Source organism: Mya arenaria, chromosome 17 (genome assembly GCF_026914265.1).
Source record: "Mya arenaria isolate MELC-2E11 chromosome 17, ASM2691426v1".
Taxonomy (NCBI): Eukaryota; Metazoa; Mollusca; class Bivalvia; order Myida; family Myidae; genus Mya; species Mya arenaria.
The window spans coordinates 7,920,922-7,935,525 of record NC_069138.1 but is presented as its reverse complement, the minus strand read 5'-3'; positions in this window follow the sequence as shown (position 1 = coordinate 7,935,525).

Below are 14,604 nucleotides of genomic sequence, written 5' to 3'. Positions count from 1 at the left end.
ATGCAAGAAAACTTGGCTTATTGGATACTTTGGCAGTTGGGGAATGAAATGAGTTAGCTTAATATATTCAAATACATAAAAAATAAACATTGCAACAATTTACATTGTATCTTGTATAATATATTGATAATCATCCCATTAACATTTAATACAGATTTTTACCACTAACATTCCTTTGTTAAAATTAGCAATGCCCATTGTTACAAATTAAGAGTTGGCTAAAAAAAAACCAAATTAACATGTTTTACATGCAATCTCATTAAAATCATATTGTGACATTCACCTCATTTCATTATGCTGTTTAACATAATTTATTAGTGACAAATCCCATCATATTTAAGCATTTATAATTAACAGAGACAGTTATAACTCTGAATTTTTTCAACTGAAAATCACAATCCAAAACCAGAAAACCTTTTCCACAAAAATTTGACCCAAAATTAAAAATCCTTGATTTGTTCAACTGTCGACAAGTCAAATACTACATATATGTTTAAAATAAGTCTCAGAGGTCAAAATTAGCACAAGGTGGCAAGATCTGCACTGGAAAAATGCTTTCTGGGCTAGCTCAAAATCTGGGTTTTATAGCAGGGCTTGTCTAAAAATGTAATGCCAAGCAGAAGTATATATATTTGGGCTTGTATATCCAAAAGACAAATTTTGATTACTGGGTACTTAAGTCTTACCCACTAACAAATTATTCAAATCAAGAATCTCAAAGGAGGCTTTGATTTGTTACTTTGTTTGAAATATATAAAATTTACAATTAAAGGCATTTTGTTGCTATTTTCATAATTCTAAGGGCCCCATTTACAAAAGCCCTTTAAAGGTGAGAAAAAATTCCTCTTAAACTTCAAAGTTCATCAGTGCAAGAAATAAATGACCAACAAGATACCTTGGCAAATGAAACTAGTTTTTGTTAACACATAATATAATAATAAGACCTAACAAAAAAATGTTTGTTTTGGGTAACCTGACCCTGCCTTCATGTATTAAAAGCCGCCGACCCCTGTATTAAAAAATAGTTATAAAACCCCCCACAAAAGCCAGTCCTCCCCCCATAATCACAATTTGGCTTAAAGGTAAACCATCATTATTTTTTTGAAGAGAATAAATCTCGATAACAATAGCAATAAATGTGTGATATTTGCAAAATAAAGTCCTTTTTGCAAGAAAATGATCTTGACAAAGTATATTTAAAAAAAACACCATACCTGACTTAAACTCATAATTTTCTGGCTGTAATCCTAAACAAGCATATATTTTAACCTTAGACTTTCTAGCACAATAAATTCAGAAATCAATATACTCAAACAACAATATTATCATTAACAATGTAATCAATAATAACGTTCATATATATATATATCTCCTTACTTCTTAGCATGAGACACGAACAAGAAAACAAAATGACATGTCAACATTGTTGTTTAATGTTAAATGATTTGCCCTTACTATATTTGAACAGTAAACGAATGCCCACATTTCAAATGAAAATTTCTAAACATCTTCTCTTGTATCAGAACTTGTATCTGCTGATGCTGACGCTTCCCTTGTTACTGCATGTCTTTGACGATGTAACCGATGAAGCTCATCCGCTTTTGTACTCGCAAAGTGATGATACATCATCTTTACGCCAGTCACTGCAGACAGTCTTAACCGTAAATTATATCGAAAAGAATTATGTTTGTGTTTCACAGCTCGTTTGTAACGTATTTCCAGATCTTTTATCTTTTGGTCTAAGAGTACAATTTGTTGGCAAGCCTTTTCAAATTTCCCTTGGGCATCATTTAGTTTTTCCTGCAGGTATGCGTTGTCCACCACTGGTGTTGATGGCAAAACGATGTCCGAAGAGCTACCAGCTATTTCCGGGTCCTCTGCCATAATGTGTCCCCTTTTTCTCTTACACTCTCATTTTGTTGTTACCAGTATTGTCTTTCCCATCCAGTGTTCATTCTGAACTGGCATTTGACTTCACAGCCTCTGTAGAAAATAATGAGAACATGTTAAAATTAATAAAACACTATTTAACCATTTCCATTAAATTTCAATTTACCGTATTTTTACATTCTAATTTGAATAGATAAAATTTGGTTCCACAATTTATTATTATTGTTCACCCTTTGTATGTACTTCTTTAGACCTTGTGGTCAAGGATAACATGTGAAAGTGCAAGCACTTATTTCCCACGGAGACCTTTGTTTTTGCTAAAGGGGCAGCACGCGGAAGAGATAGTGGTGGGATACAAGAAAGTCCGGGTGCGATACCCTAGCTCTTTTTCGAAGAGACCCCTAGGTTCTGATATATGTGCTCTGTGAAAGGATCAAACCCACGACCTTCCCCTCCGTAGGCAAACACTTTGGATAGTTTAGATAACTTTGGAATCTATGTGGTGAATGAGCATACTACTAGTAGTGTTTGAACTAAGATATCTATCATTGAAACGTTATTGGATATATTGACAACTAATCTAAAATTCATAAATTATCAAATATTTTCACCTCGCACAAATTTGCTATTGGCTTCCCTGTAGTTAATCTTCCTATGTTAATGTATTTTCATGAATCTTGAACCAGTAGTCTAAAATAATAGACGTGTAATACGGGATTCTTCCAATCCCTAACGTCTAAACGGGTTTGTGCAAAAACTGGGTGGGCTTGAAAAATATTGAAATTGTATTTAGTGAAGTATTTTATGTTTGAAATGGATAATAAAGGTTCATATTCATATTTTACCATGTGTAAGTACAAAGCTATTTTGCACAAAACAAGCATTAGACACATGATCTACCTTTCCAATGAAACGAAACTTGACTGACACAGACAACAATTATGCCAAGCAGAACAACTCGACCCAATCGTAATAACTCAGCCACCTCCGACAAGCTTCGTGATAGACCTCGTAAATACAATCGTTACAACTCGGCCACCTCCGACAAGCTTCGTGATAGACCTCGTAAATACAATCGTAACAACTAGGCTATGACCGAAGTGCTCCGATTGTTGTAAAACTAAGAACTTCAGCCTTGCGTTATGTTTTGACAGAATGAAATGAAGAAAACCCCATCAAACTCATAATTATTCGTTGGATATTTATTTTTTGTGCACAGAACCATGGACTTGTAAACCATGGATTGGCAACTCTCATCTGTGTTAATGCGATAATCTCAAACTCACGGGTGCAGCGGGATTTCATTCCGAGATCTTACCGTGTGGTCATTTTCGAGACATCCCACATCGGCCGAATATATACATGTTAGAAAACATTAATTAAAATTGACTCAAATGCGCGGACCTTTTATTTGAGTTGATAATAGTCCAATTGAATCTGATTAAAATCACAGTTATTAATTATAATTAAACGAACAAGGCATTATTAGCAGAGTTGGCGGAAATAACCGAAGATCGCCGTTAATCACCGATCGGAAATTCAGCGGAAAATTATTATTTCTTATCATTTTACCGATATGGGGCAGTTGCCAATCCATGGTTTATAGGTCCGTGACAGAACTAATATAAAATAACATTATTTTATTTCTTAAACTAATGGACCCAATATGCTTTAACCCGGAATTCTGATCGGAACAACTACCCACTTTTGGTATAAAACAATTTGTATGTGAAGGATTTGCCAAAATCTGTCAACGTACAATTATTTGGACTACATGAACCAGGCTTAATTAAGTTAGTGATAATATACAAAGCTCATTTACATATCTTATTTAAACTGTGGAAAATGTACAATTGAGCTTGTATTACATTATAATATAGTTAAAAAAAATATGTTGGCAAGAAGATTTATTTTCCTTCCCCACCCACAGCAATTCAATGGCTTGAGATTTTAATGTAAAAATTAGTGAAAGTTAGAGGGCTTGCAAACATATAGATTCTTTAATATAATTACCATGATGATATCATTGTTATTTTAAATGATTCAAGTGATATTTAACAGGCAATTTTTGTAAAATCACAAGAAAAATAAAAGTTATTTATCCGGAAGTTGTAGAATCAGATGTTTAAAAAACAACACCGAAAAGGTCTTCAGGTTACGAGCTACTATGTTACAAAACTGTTTCTTTCGAACTTTCTTCGCAGTCATCTCCCTTTTATGATATCTGACAAAATATAACGTAATGGTTATAACGTACTGTTTATATCTTCTACAATTATTTTAAAGGAGTTTGTAGAGAAATGCAATAATAACATTGAACTATAATACAATATTCGTTTAATTGTGCGGTATACTCCAGCTCAAAGTACAATATACGTAATCTGTAGTTAATCTTCCTATGTTAATGTATTTTCATGAATCTTGAACCAGTAGTCTAAAATAATAGACGTGTAATACGGGATTCTTCCAATCCCTAACGTCTAAACGGGTTTGTGCAAAAACTGGGTGGGCTTGAAAAATATTGAAATTGTATTTAGTGAAGTATTTTATGTTTGAAATGGATAATAAAGGTTCATATTCATATTTTACCATGTGTAAGTACAAAGCTATTTTGCACAAAACAAGCATTAGACACATGATCTACCTTTCCAATGAAACGAAACTTGACTGACACAGACAACAATTATGCCAAGCAGAACAACTCGACCCAATCGTAATAACTCAGCCACCTCCGACAAGCTTCGTGATAGACCTCGTAAATACAATCGTTACAACTCGGCCACCTCCGACAAGCTTCGTGATAGACCTCGTAAATACAATCGTAACAACTAGGCTATGACCGAAGTGCTCCGATTGTTGTAAAACTAAGAACTTCAGCCTTGCGTTATGTTTTGACAGAATGAAATGAAGAAAACCCCATCAAACTCATAATTATTCGTTGGATATTTATTTTTTGTGCACAGAACCATGGACTTGTAAACCATGGATTGGCAACTCTCATCTGTGTTAATGCGATAATCTCAAACTCACGGGTGCAGCGGGATTTCATTCCGAGATCTTACCGTGTGGTCATTTTCGAGACATCCCACATCGGCCGAATATATACATGTTAGAAAACATTAATTAAAATTGACTCAAATGCGCGGACCTTTTATTTGAGTTGATAATAGTCCAATTGAATCTGATTAAAATCACAGTTATTAATTATAATTAAACGAACAAGGCATTATTAGCAGAGTTGGCGGAAATAACCGAAGATCGCCGTTAATCACCGATCGGAAATTCAGCGGAAAATTATTATTTCTTATCATTTTACCGATATGGGGCAGTTGCCAATCCATGGTTTATAGGTCCGTGACAGAACTAATATAAAATAACATTATTTTATTTCTTAAACTAATGGACCCAATATGCTTTAACCCGGAATTCTGATCGGAACAACTACCCACTTTTGGTATAAAACAATTTGTATGTGAAGGATTTGCCAAAATCTGTCAACGTACAATTATTTGGACTACATGAACCAGGCTTAATTAAGTTAGTGATAATATACAAAGCTCATTTACATATCTTATTTAAACTGTGGAAAATGTACAATTGAGCTTGTATTACATTATAATATAGTTAAAAAAAATATGTTGGCAAGAAGATTTATTTTCCTTCCCCACCCACAGCAATTCAATGGCTTGAGATTTTAATGTAAAAATTAGTGAAAGTTAGAGGGCTTGCAAACATATAGATTCTTTAATATAATTACCATGATGATATCATTGTTATTTTAAATGATTCAAGTGATATTTAACAGGCAATTTTTGTAAAATCACAAGAAAAATAAAAGTTATTTATCCGGAAGTTGTAGAATCAGATGTTTAAAAAACAACACCGAAAAGGTCTTCAGGTTACGAGCTACTATGTTACAAAACTGTTTCTTTCGAACTTTCTTCGCAGTCATCTCCCTTTTATGATATCTGACAAAATATAACGTAATGGTTATAACGTACTGTTTATATCTTCTACAATTATTTTAAAGGAGTTTGTAGAGAAATGCAATAATAACATTGAACTATAATACAATATTCGTTTAATTGTGCGGTATACTCCAGCTCAAAGTACAATATACGTAAGATCGAGCAATGTCAGTTCTTGTTAAAATAGCACAATAAGGGGTGGGGCATTTTAACTGCATAATTATGTTTAACTCATTAGACTTAATGGTCAAAGTAAAAAAGCGAACGATTTGTGAATAGATAAAAAATATTAGAGACATTTTGGCACACTTTAAGTGGGAGAGTTTTGGCCATGTACCTTTTAATGACAAAAACACCAATATATAAAGACTAATTATGTTTTATCTTAGTGAACACAAACCATATCGTTTTTCATTTTGATCACAACAGTCAAATGAATGAATAAAAAAAAATATTAATTAAAAAAAATAGTTATCAACCTAGTTTGTGTACTTTCAAAGGAAAACTTGTTGAATAAAACAACAAACAGAGCTGTACCTGATTGTTCACAACGGCCACGTTTTTACATGTACATGTATATAGATGACGGATAGAACTTGAATGGAGGGCCAGTAATATTCTCAAAAATGGTAATAATGACTCAAAATACATAAACCAAAGGAATAAAGAACAAAAAATCAACTGATCAGGGGCGGTTCCAGGATTTGACGTTAGAGGGGGCGTAACTTATCTTTTGTCTTGCACCCATCCCTAAGTACCGAAATTTAGTTGGTTAAAAGTGTTGGCAGGGGGAGTAGGGAGGGTGGGGGTGGTACCTCCCCACAATATTTTTAATATTTTCTAGTCCTAAATGGTGCTTTTTGGGCGTAAGATTACAGCGCATGACCAATATATATAAGAAAGCAGATACACCAACAAGCTTAAACAACTAGAATTCCTATTTCTTGAAGCCAGAAGAAGCAGCAGCACTTATTGACAAAGTGTGTGGAAGTGTACGTACCGGCTATGAACATACGAAACTACCTCATAGCCCATAGTCAAAGACACGGACAGTCTCAAGTCTGCGTTCAAACACATATGGCAAAAATGCAAATTTGTCATTGTATTTTTTCTAGTATAGGTTCTATGACGAATTTGGCTGAATATAAGTACTATTTGTAATCGTACTTAAACTCACTTTTATCTTTGTAAAACCGAATAAATTAAATATGATTCTTTGTATAACTATAGTAAATACAAGTGTTTTCCTGAATTTGAGTCTGAGTTTAAATTGTTTTGTAATCATGGCCTCTACAAAAAGGGCTAACTCCTTTTTAAAAGATAAGGGTACAATAACAAAAAGTGTTAACAAACTGTTGATCTTACCTCGTCGTATCTTATCTTATCCATTTGGCTGTCTGGTTAGCCCAGTGGTTAGTGCACTTGTTTCTCTCCTAGGCGACCGGGTTAGATTCCCGGCCAGAGAGTTTGGTAAGTGGTCCCCATGAAGCCGGACAAGTGTTTTTTTTGGGTTCTCCGGTTTCTCCGACAACATTCTGCCAACGAGAGTGATAAGTTGCAAAGGGCAATGTTTCCATGCGTAGACGAAATTTCTTGCAATGCCGTTTCGTTTTTCAGAACCGGTTCTTATTTTTCCTCCATTGACGACCCTCTGTTGTCAAAATGTTAAAAGCTAACTCTCACAGATTGACCTTTTTGACAACTTTCTTATTTTTATGTCTTGAAATGAGACATATTTTGAGTAAATGTCTGGAAACCAATGCTATCAGACTGCTGAAAAAATCAGATCACAGTTTCTCATGTTTACGTTCGAAAATTGATATTATTAAATGTCATTCGTATAATAGAATTTAATATCTTTGATTAGTATTTTGTGATCTGAAGTTACAATTTTCTTGGTTCTCCGATAACGAAACAGTCTTTTTTGGCAGAATTCTGACTAAAAATTCATAAGGCGACTATAAATTAATTGCTAGATTTTCATCCCCGCTCGCCCCCTCCTTTTCCGCCCCTGATATTTTATTGACTCTATGTTAAATGTTGAACTGGGGTCTGATTTTGCATATCGGTCAGGTACTATCCTGAAACGGAGTTTATTCATACCAGCCCATGCTGATGTAAGCAATGAAAATTGTTACGAGCGTGTTCATTGTTCGTCTAGTAACACATGCATATATATATATATATATATATATATATATATATATATATATATATATATATGGTCCCTTATGTAAAGAGAAAGAGCATGCACGCATATTCAACGGTGAAACAGTTATCCAAGAAAACAATGTCACTTAAATGAAAATCTAGCAAGTATTTTTTTTGTCATGGTTCGCCTAGAAACACATGGTCCCATATGTAAAAAGAAAGAGCACGAACACATGTGAAACAGTCATCTAAGAAAAAGGAATGTTACCCCCACCCCCCCCCCCCCCCCCTTATTTAAAAAATGGATGAAAAGGTAGCAAGAAATTATTTTGTTCATTGTACGTCTGATAACAGTTCTGTATGCACTAAGAAAGCGCATGAAAACAATAAAATGTTACTCCCGCCCACCATTTTAAAACAGATTTGGATGAAAAACAAGCTCCATTTAGAAACAAATGCATTAAAATCTAGCAATTAATTTATGTATAATGTACAAGAAACGTCAGCACAAAGAAGAGAAATTACAAGCAAAGTACATTGCCCCCCCCCCCCCCCCCCCGCCTCCATATTAAAAAAAAACGATGGTAATCTAGCAACTATTTTTAATGGCCTTATATGAACAAGAAAACGTTAACAGAAAAAAAGAGGAATTTCAAGCTAAGAACATCGTACGCCCTCAACCCCCGCCCCTATTATATAAAATCGATGTTAATCTAGCAATTAATTTTTATTGGCCTTAAACGAATTGTTCGTCCCGCCTCCATATAAAAGAAATGCATGGAAATCTGGCAACTATTTTTATTGGCCTTATATGTAAGACAAAACGTCAGCAGAAAAACACGGAATGACAAGCTAAGTAAATTGTTCGCCCCCCCCCCCCTCACTCTTTCGCGCCTCCATTTGAAAGAAATGCATGAACATCTGGCAACTATTTTATATTTGTCTTATATATACAACAAAAACGTCAGCAGAAAGACGAGGAATTACAAGCTATGTAAATTGCTCGTTCTCCCTCCCCCCCGCATCCATATCAAAAATGCATGAAAATCTGGAAATTATTGATATTGGCCTTATTAGTACAAGAAAACGTCAGCTGAAAGCAGAATAATTACAAGCTAAGAACTAGTACATCGTACGCCCCTCCCCCTCCTCCACGCCCCCATTAAAAAAATCGATGTTAATCTAGCAATTATTTTATATAGGCCTTATATGTACAAAAAAACGTCTGCAGGAAAACACGGAATGACAGGCTAAGTACATCGTACGCCCCACCCTCTCCCCTCCCCCTCCCCCGCACCTCTATTATAAAGAAAAACATGAAAATCTGGCAACTATTTTATATTGGTCTTATATGTACAAAAAAACGTGTCAGCAGAAAAACACGGAATGACAAGCTAAGTACATCGTACGCCCCACCCTCTCCCCTCCCCCTCCCCCGCACCTCTATTATAAAGAAAAACATGAAAATCTGGCAACTATTTTATATTGGTCTTATATGTACAAAAACGTCAGCAGAAAAACACGGAATGACAAGCTAAGTACATCGTACGTCCCACCCTCTCTCCTCCCCTTCCCCCGCGTCTCTATTATAAAGAAAAACATGAAAATCTGGCAACTATTTTATATTGGTCTTATATGTTCAAAAACGTCTGCAGGAAAACACGGAATGACAGGCTAAGTACATCGTACGCCCCACCCTCTCTCCTCCCCCTCCCCCGCGCCTCTATTATAAAGAAAAGCATGAAAATCTGGCAACTATTTTATATTGGTCTTATATGTTCAAAAACGTCTGCAGGAAAACACGGAATGACAGGCTAAGTACATCGTTCGCCCCACCCTCTCTCCTCCCCTTCCCCCGCGCCTCTATTATAAAGAAAAGCATGAAAATCTGGCAACTATTTTATATTGGTCTTATTTGTTCAAAAACGTCTGCAGGAAAACACGGAATGACAGGCTAAGTACATAGTTCGGTTGCAGACGACTTTATTTGCATTCCATTATGCCCAATGTTGCCAAAGCAAATCTAAGGGATAAAGTTTCATGAATATTGTCAACAAAATCACCATAGTTGGGATGAAGTTTCGGACGGGCTAATGGAACTATGGAACTTATATTGATTATAGGAAGATAGAGATTCCTATATTTCGGATATGCAGATTTCCTCATGTTCTGTAGTTCGTGCAAATAAATTGTTCACGTTTTTTATGCTACAGTCGAATGCCGTTAGCAAAAATACCTCGAGTCTCGGGAAATTCGAGCCAAGCGGGACTTAATACATTCAGTATATAAAAGGTCTTTCTCATCCACTTCGAGCCAACGAGGAAATCGAGCCAAGCGAATTCGAGCGACCGGGGATCGTCTGTACTTCAATTTTTTGGTATTCTGTACTTCTATGCCTAGAAATTTGTCCAGAATAAACTAGGTATTGGTAGTCCAGTAAAAATGACGAAAAAAGCATAAAATAATATACACATTATTTACACTTATTTTCAGCTTAGATATATAATGAAATTATATTGCCCGTGAGCTGTTTATGAAAAATAAATCTATGTTTTTTCTTTACATTCAATTAATCAATTGATGATCCAATTAAACAATAAAAATATTACGATTTATACCAATATTATGAAAAGGAACATTGAACATCAATATATATGAAAGTGGTATACTAATATTATAAAAGAAGATAATTGGACATCAATAAATTGTGGTGCATGCAACTAACAATCTTTATATATAATCTATATCTGTTTCCCCATTACTGTAGAAAAGTAATGATCAGAACAACGCAATAACATGAATTGCAAATTAGCCCTCCTCATCCTTCTCGCTAATGGAACCTTGATGTCATTGAGGCGCTTGTGGGCTTTTTAAAGCGTTCAATAACTGACTGAAAGAGGTTTTCGTATTAATTGCGGAGTTTATTTCATGTCTTTTATGTGTTTAATCGATTTATAGGTACTTAGATTTCCAGGAAAATCAAACAAATGGCTTTGGCTTTTTGTAGTACGAATGAATGACGTTGTTTCTCTGATAAAGAGATGTTGGTTTAAAATACACACAAAAAAACTGATTCACTAAATTAAGTTCGTTCATCCTGAAATTTATTATTAAACATTTTCCCACGATTTGAACAAATGAACAAAAATATCAAAAATAATGAACTTCTTTATCACAGTATAAAAAAGTGCAGTTCACAAATTAATTTTAATTTTATATTTTTGTTAAAAATGCAATAGTCCTTTTTTATCTGTTTATTAATAAACAATTCTACGTTACATAGCCAATTTAAACAACAGAGAATTATACAGTAACTATCAACTCATATCGCACATTCAGCTAAACAAATGATTTGGTTACAAAAGATGTGCGCACAATTGCAAACTGGTTTAATTATTAAACTGACCGTTCTAAGGCGGTACTTAACAATCCTTGATAAACACACCTAGTTTTTATATAGTTTATATGCACTGTGTTGTTTGTGGAGTTTTGTGCTGTTGTTCTATGTTTCTTGTGTGTGATTGTTTTGTTTATGTTCTATGTCTTTGGCGTTTACTCTGTGTCATTAAACGGGGTTTATGTTTAAACTTTTGGCTACTAAGCTTGTTTCTGTAGAGTTTCACATAAATATTCTATAAGTATAACTCCTTATTGAACAATTGTACAATACGTATCAAGTCATATCGCGCATTTAGTTTTAAGATTTGGTTTCTTCAAATATTTGTACTGAAATCGTTTCCATTTTCATCAATTCGGAACCTCAATACAAACACTGAATATCTGCTTTTATTTCTAAGTATATCCAAGTATTGAGATATTCCACCGGCACCGGATTTTTAAACTCAAATTAGTTTTTTTAAACAATATTTTTTTTTTTTATTCCAAACGAAAAGTTACGATGCTAAAAATGTAAAAAAATATTGATTTTTCCCATAAATATGCACTATTTACTGTCTATATATTACATATATTACTATTTGCATATTTATGAAAAAATCAATAACTTTTCACATATTTGCCATTGTAAATTTTAGTTTGGAATTATAGGATTTTTGTTTTGATTTTCTAAACAATAATTTGGGTTTAAAAATCCGGTGCCAGTCAGCTATTCCAATAGGGTGACGGATCAATTATACTATAACCATCATTATATATTGCATATTAAGTTTTACCAATGTTTTGATAATCAATCATGTCTTCGTATTGGTATTGAAAACTTCTTCGAATACAGTATCTATCAAGTCATATCGCACATAAGTTAAGCAAATGCATTTATTTTCTCGAACACAAATGCTACAATGTTTGTTTTCTTTGTTTTTTGTTCTTTACTAAATAAGTGACGCTCCCATTGTTTTAAAATAATTTTTATGACAATTATATTACATTACAATATGCTCTTTATCTTAATTATTATTAACTGTAAATATTTATATTAAAGATTATGAAGGTAAACGTTTTCGATAAAAATTAATTATTCTTTCTGCGACAAAAGTAAAACGCAGTGCAATTTTGTTAAGCAGGTATGGTGTGATGAACTAAAAGATCAATATAGAGCGGGGTTAATATCTAAATTACCTGTGTTTAACACATTAACGGAAAATGTAAATATACAAAATAGATCAGATATTGATAATATAATACATAACTTTACACAGACCATTCACAGTATTGCTGATCCCTTGTTTAAAAAGGATTATATATTTAAAGAGAAAACTTGTTTTGTCGACAATTCACATTGTAATAGCAAACAATGGTTTGATGACGATTGTATAACGGCAAAACGTAATTACTCGGACGCTGTGAACATGTATAACAATTGTAAAACGAACACAAATAGAATACAAATGTGTACCTTGAAAAATGTTTATAAAAAGCTCGTTAAGCGTAAGCGAAAGTTGTTTAAAGTTGCCCAAGGCAAATGTATTGAGCAATTACGATTTTCTAATCCTAAGGCCTTTTGGAAATATTTTAAAAAAGCTAAACAAAACAGCAGTGCTGATATTTCGTTGCAAGATTTTACCAAATATTTTTCAGAATTGAGTGATGATATATTACAAACTGAAAATGGTGAAGCCGAAGATTTTGTTAGAAATAATGATTTTACAAATACATGTGAGAGTTTCGAACCGTTATTGGACGGAGATATAACAGTTGCTGAAATAAATGCTGCTGTTAAAACATTAAAACGTAACAAGTCCTGTGGGCCAGATGCCTTGTTAAATGAATACTTCATAGAATCTATAGATATTTTGGGTTTACATTTGTGCGATGTGTTTAATGCTATTTTAAACAGTGGTTATTTCCCCGAAAGCTGGACTAAAGGAATCGTTATACCCTTACATAAAAAGGGAGCTAAAAACGATGTAAATAACTATAGAGGCATAACCCTAGTTAGTTGTATGTCAAAACTGTTTACGACGATACTAAACAAAAGAATAATATATTTCTGTGATGAAGCGAATGTTATATCAGACGCCCAATATGGTTTTAGAAAAGGTAGATCAACAGTTGATGCTCAGTTTGTTTTATTGAGTATTATACAAAAATTTCTTAACGAAAATAAACGTCTCTATTGTGTTTTTGTAGATTTTAAAAAGGCTTTTGATTGCGTTTACAGAAATGCGTTATGGCTAAAAATGTATAAAACCGGTATTAAAGGTAAAGTTTTACGAATTGTTAAAGATATGTATGAAAAAGTAAAATCGGCTGTTAAGGTGTTAAATAACTATTCTGACTTTTTCGAGTATGCCATAGGCTTGAGGCAGGGTGAAGTCATGTCTCCGGTTTTGTTTTCCTTGTTTTTAGATGATTTAGAACTATTTTTACAAGCAGATATGAATTCAGGCCTCACTATTAATGACCTTATAGTTATACTACTATTGTTTGCGGACGATATGATTATACTAGGCAACACAGTTGAAGATATCAATAGGTCACTGTCATTATTAGAAGTGTACTGTAATAAATGGAGTCTAGAGGTTAATACAAGTAAAACAAAAGCCATGGTATTTCGTAAAAGAGGTGGTCTGTTCAGAAATGAAAACTTTCTATATAAAAATAATTGGATTGAAGTTGTTAGCGACTTCAATTATTTGGGAACTGTTTTCAATTACACGGGCACATTTGCCAGGAATCATGAACACATAATTGGAAAGGCTCTTAAGGCACTAAATGTTTTATTGGCTAATTGCAATAAGTATAATATCAAGCCAAAAGTTAGTTGTCAATTATTTGATGCCTTCGTTGGCTCAATACTAGGTTATGGGTCTGAGGTTTGGGGATTTAGAAAATCAAAAGAAATCGAGCGCATTCATTTAAAGTTTTGTAAAAGAATCTTAAATGTACGCATTAATACTTCCAATTGTGCTATATACGGGGAACTAGGCCGTTATCCCCTGTATGTATTACGATATATTAGAATTTTAAAGTATTGGTTCAAAGTTATTGAAACAGATAATATTATAATCAAGGAAATATATAATATGTCTGTTAAAGACTGTCAAAATGGTAAACATAATTGGGTTACTGATGTTAAAGATATTCTAAGCAAACATGGCTTTGCATATGTGTTTGATAATCCACAGCTATATAATGT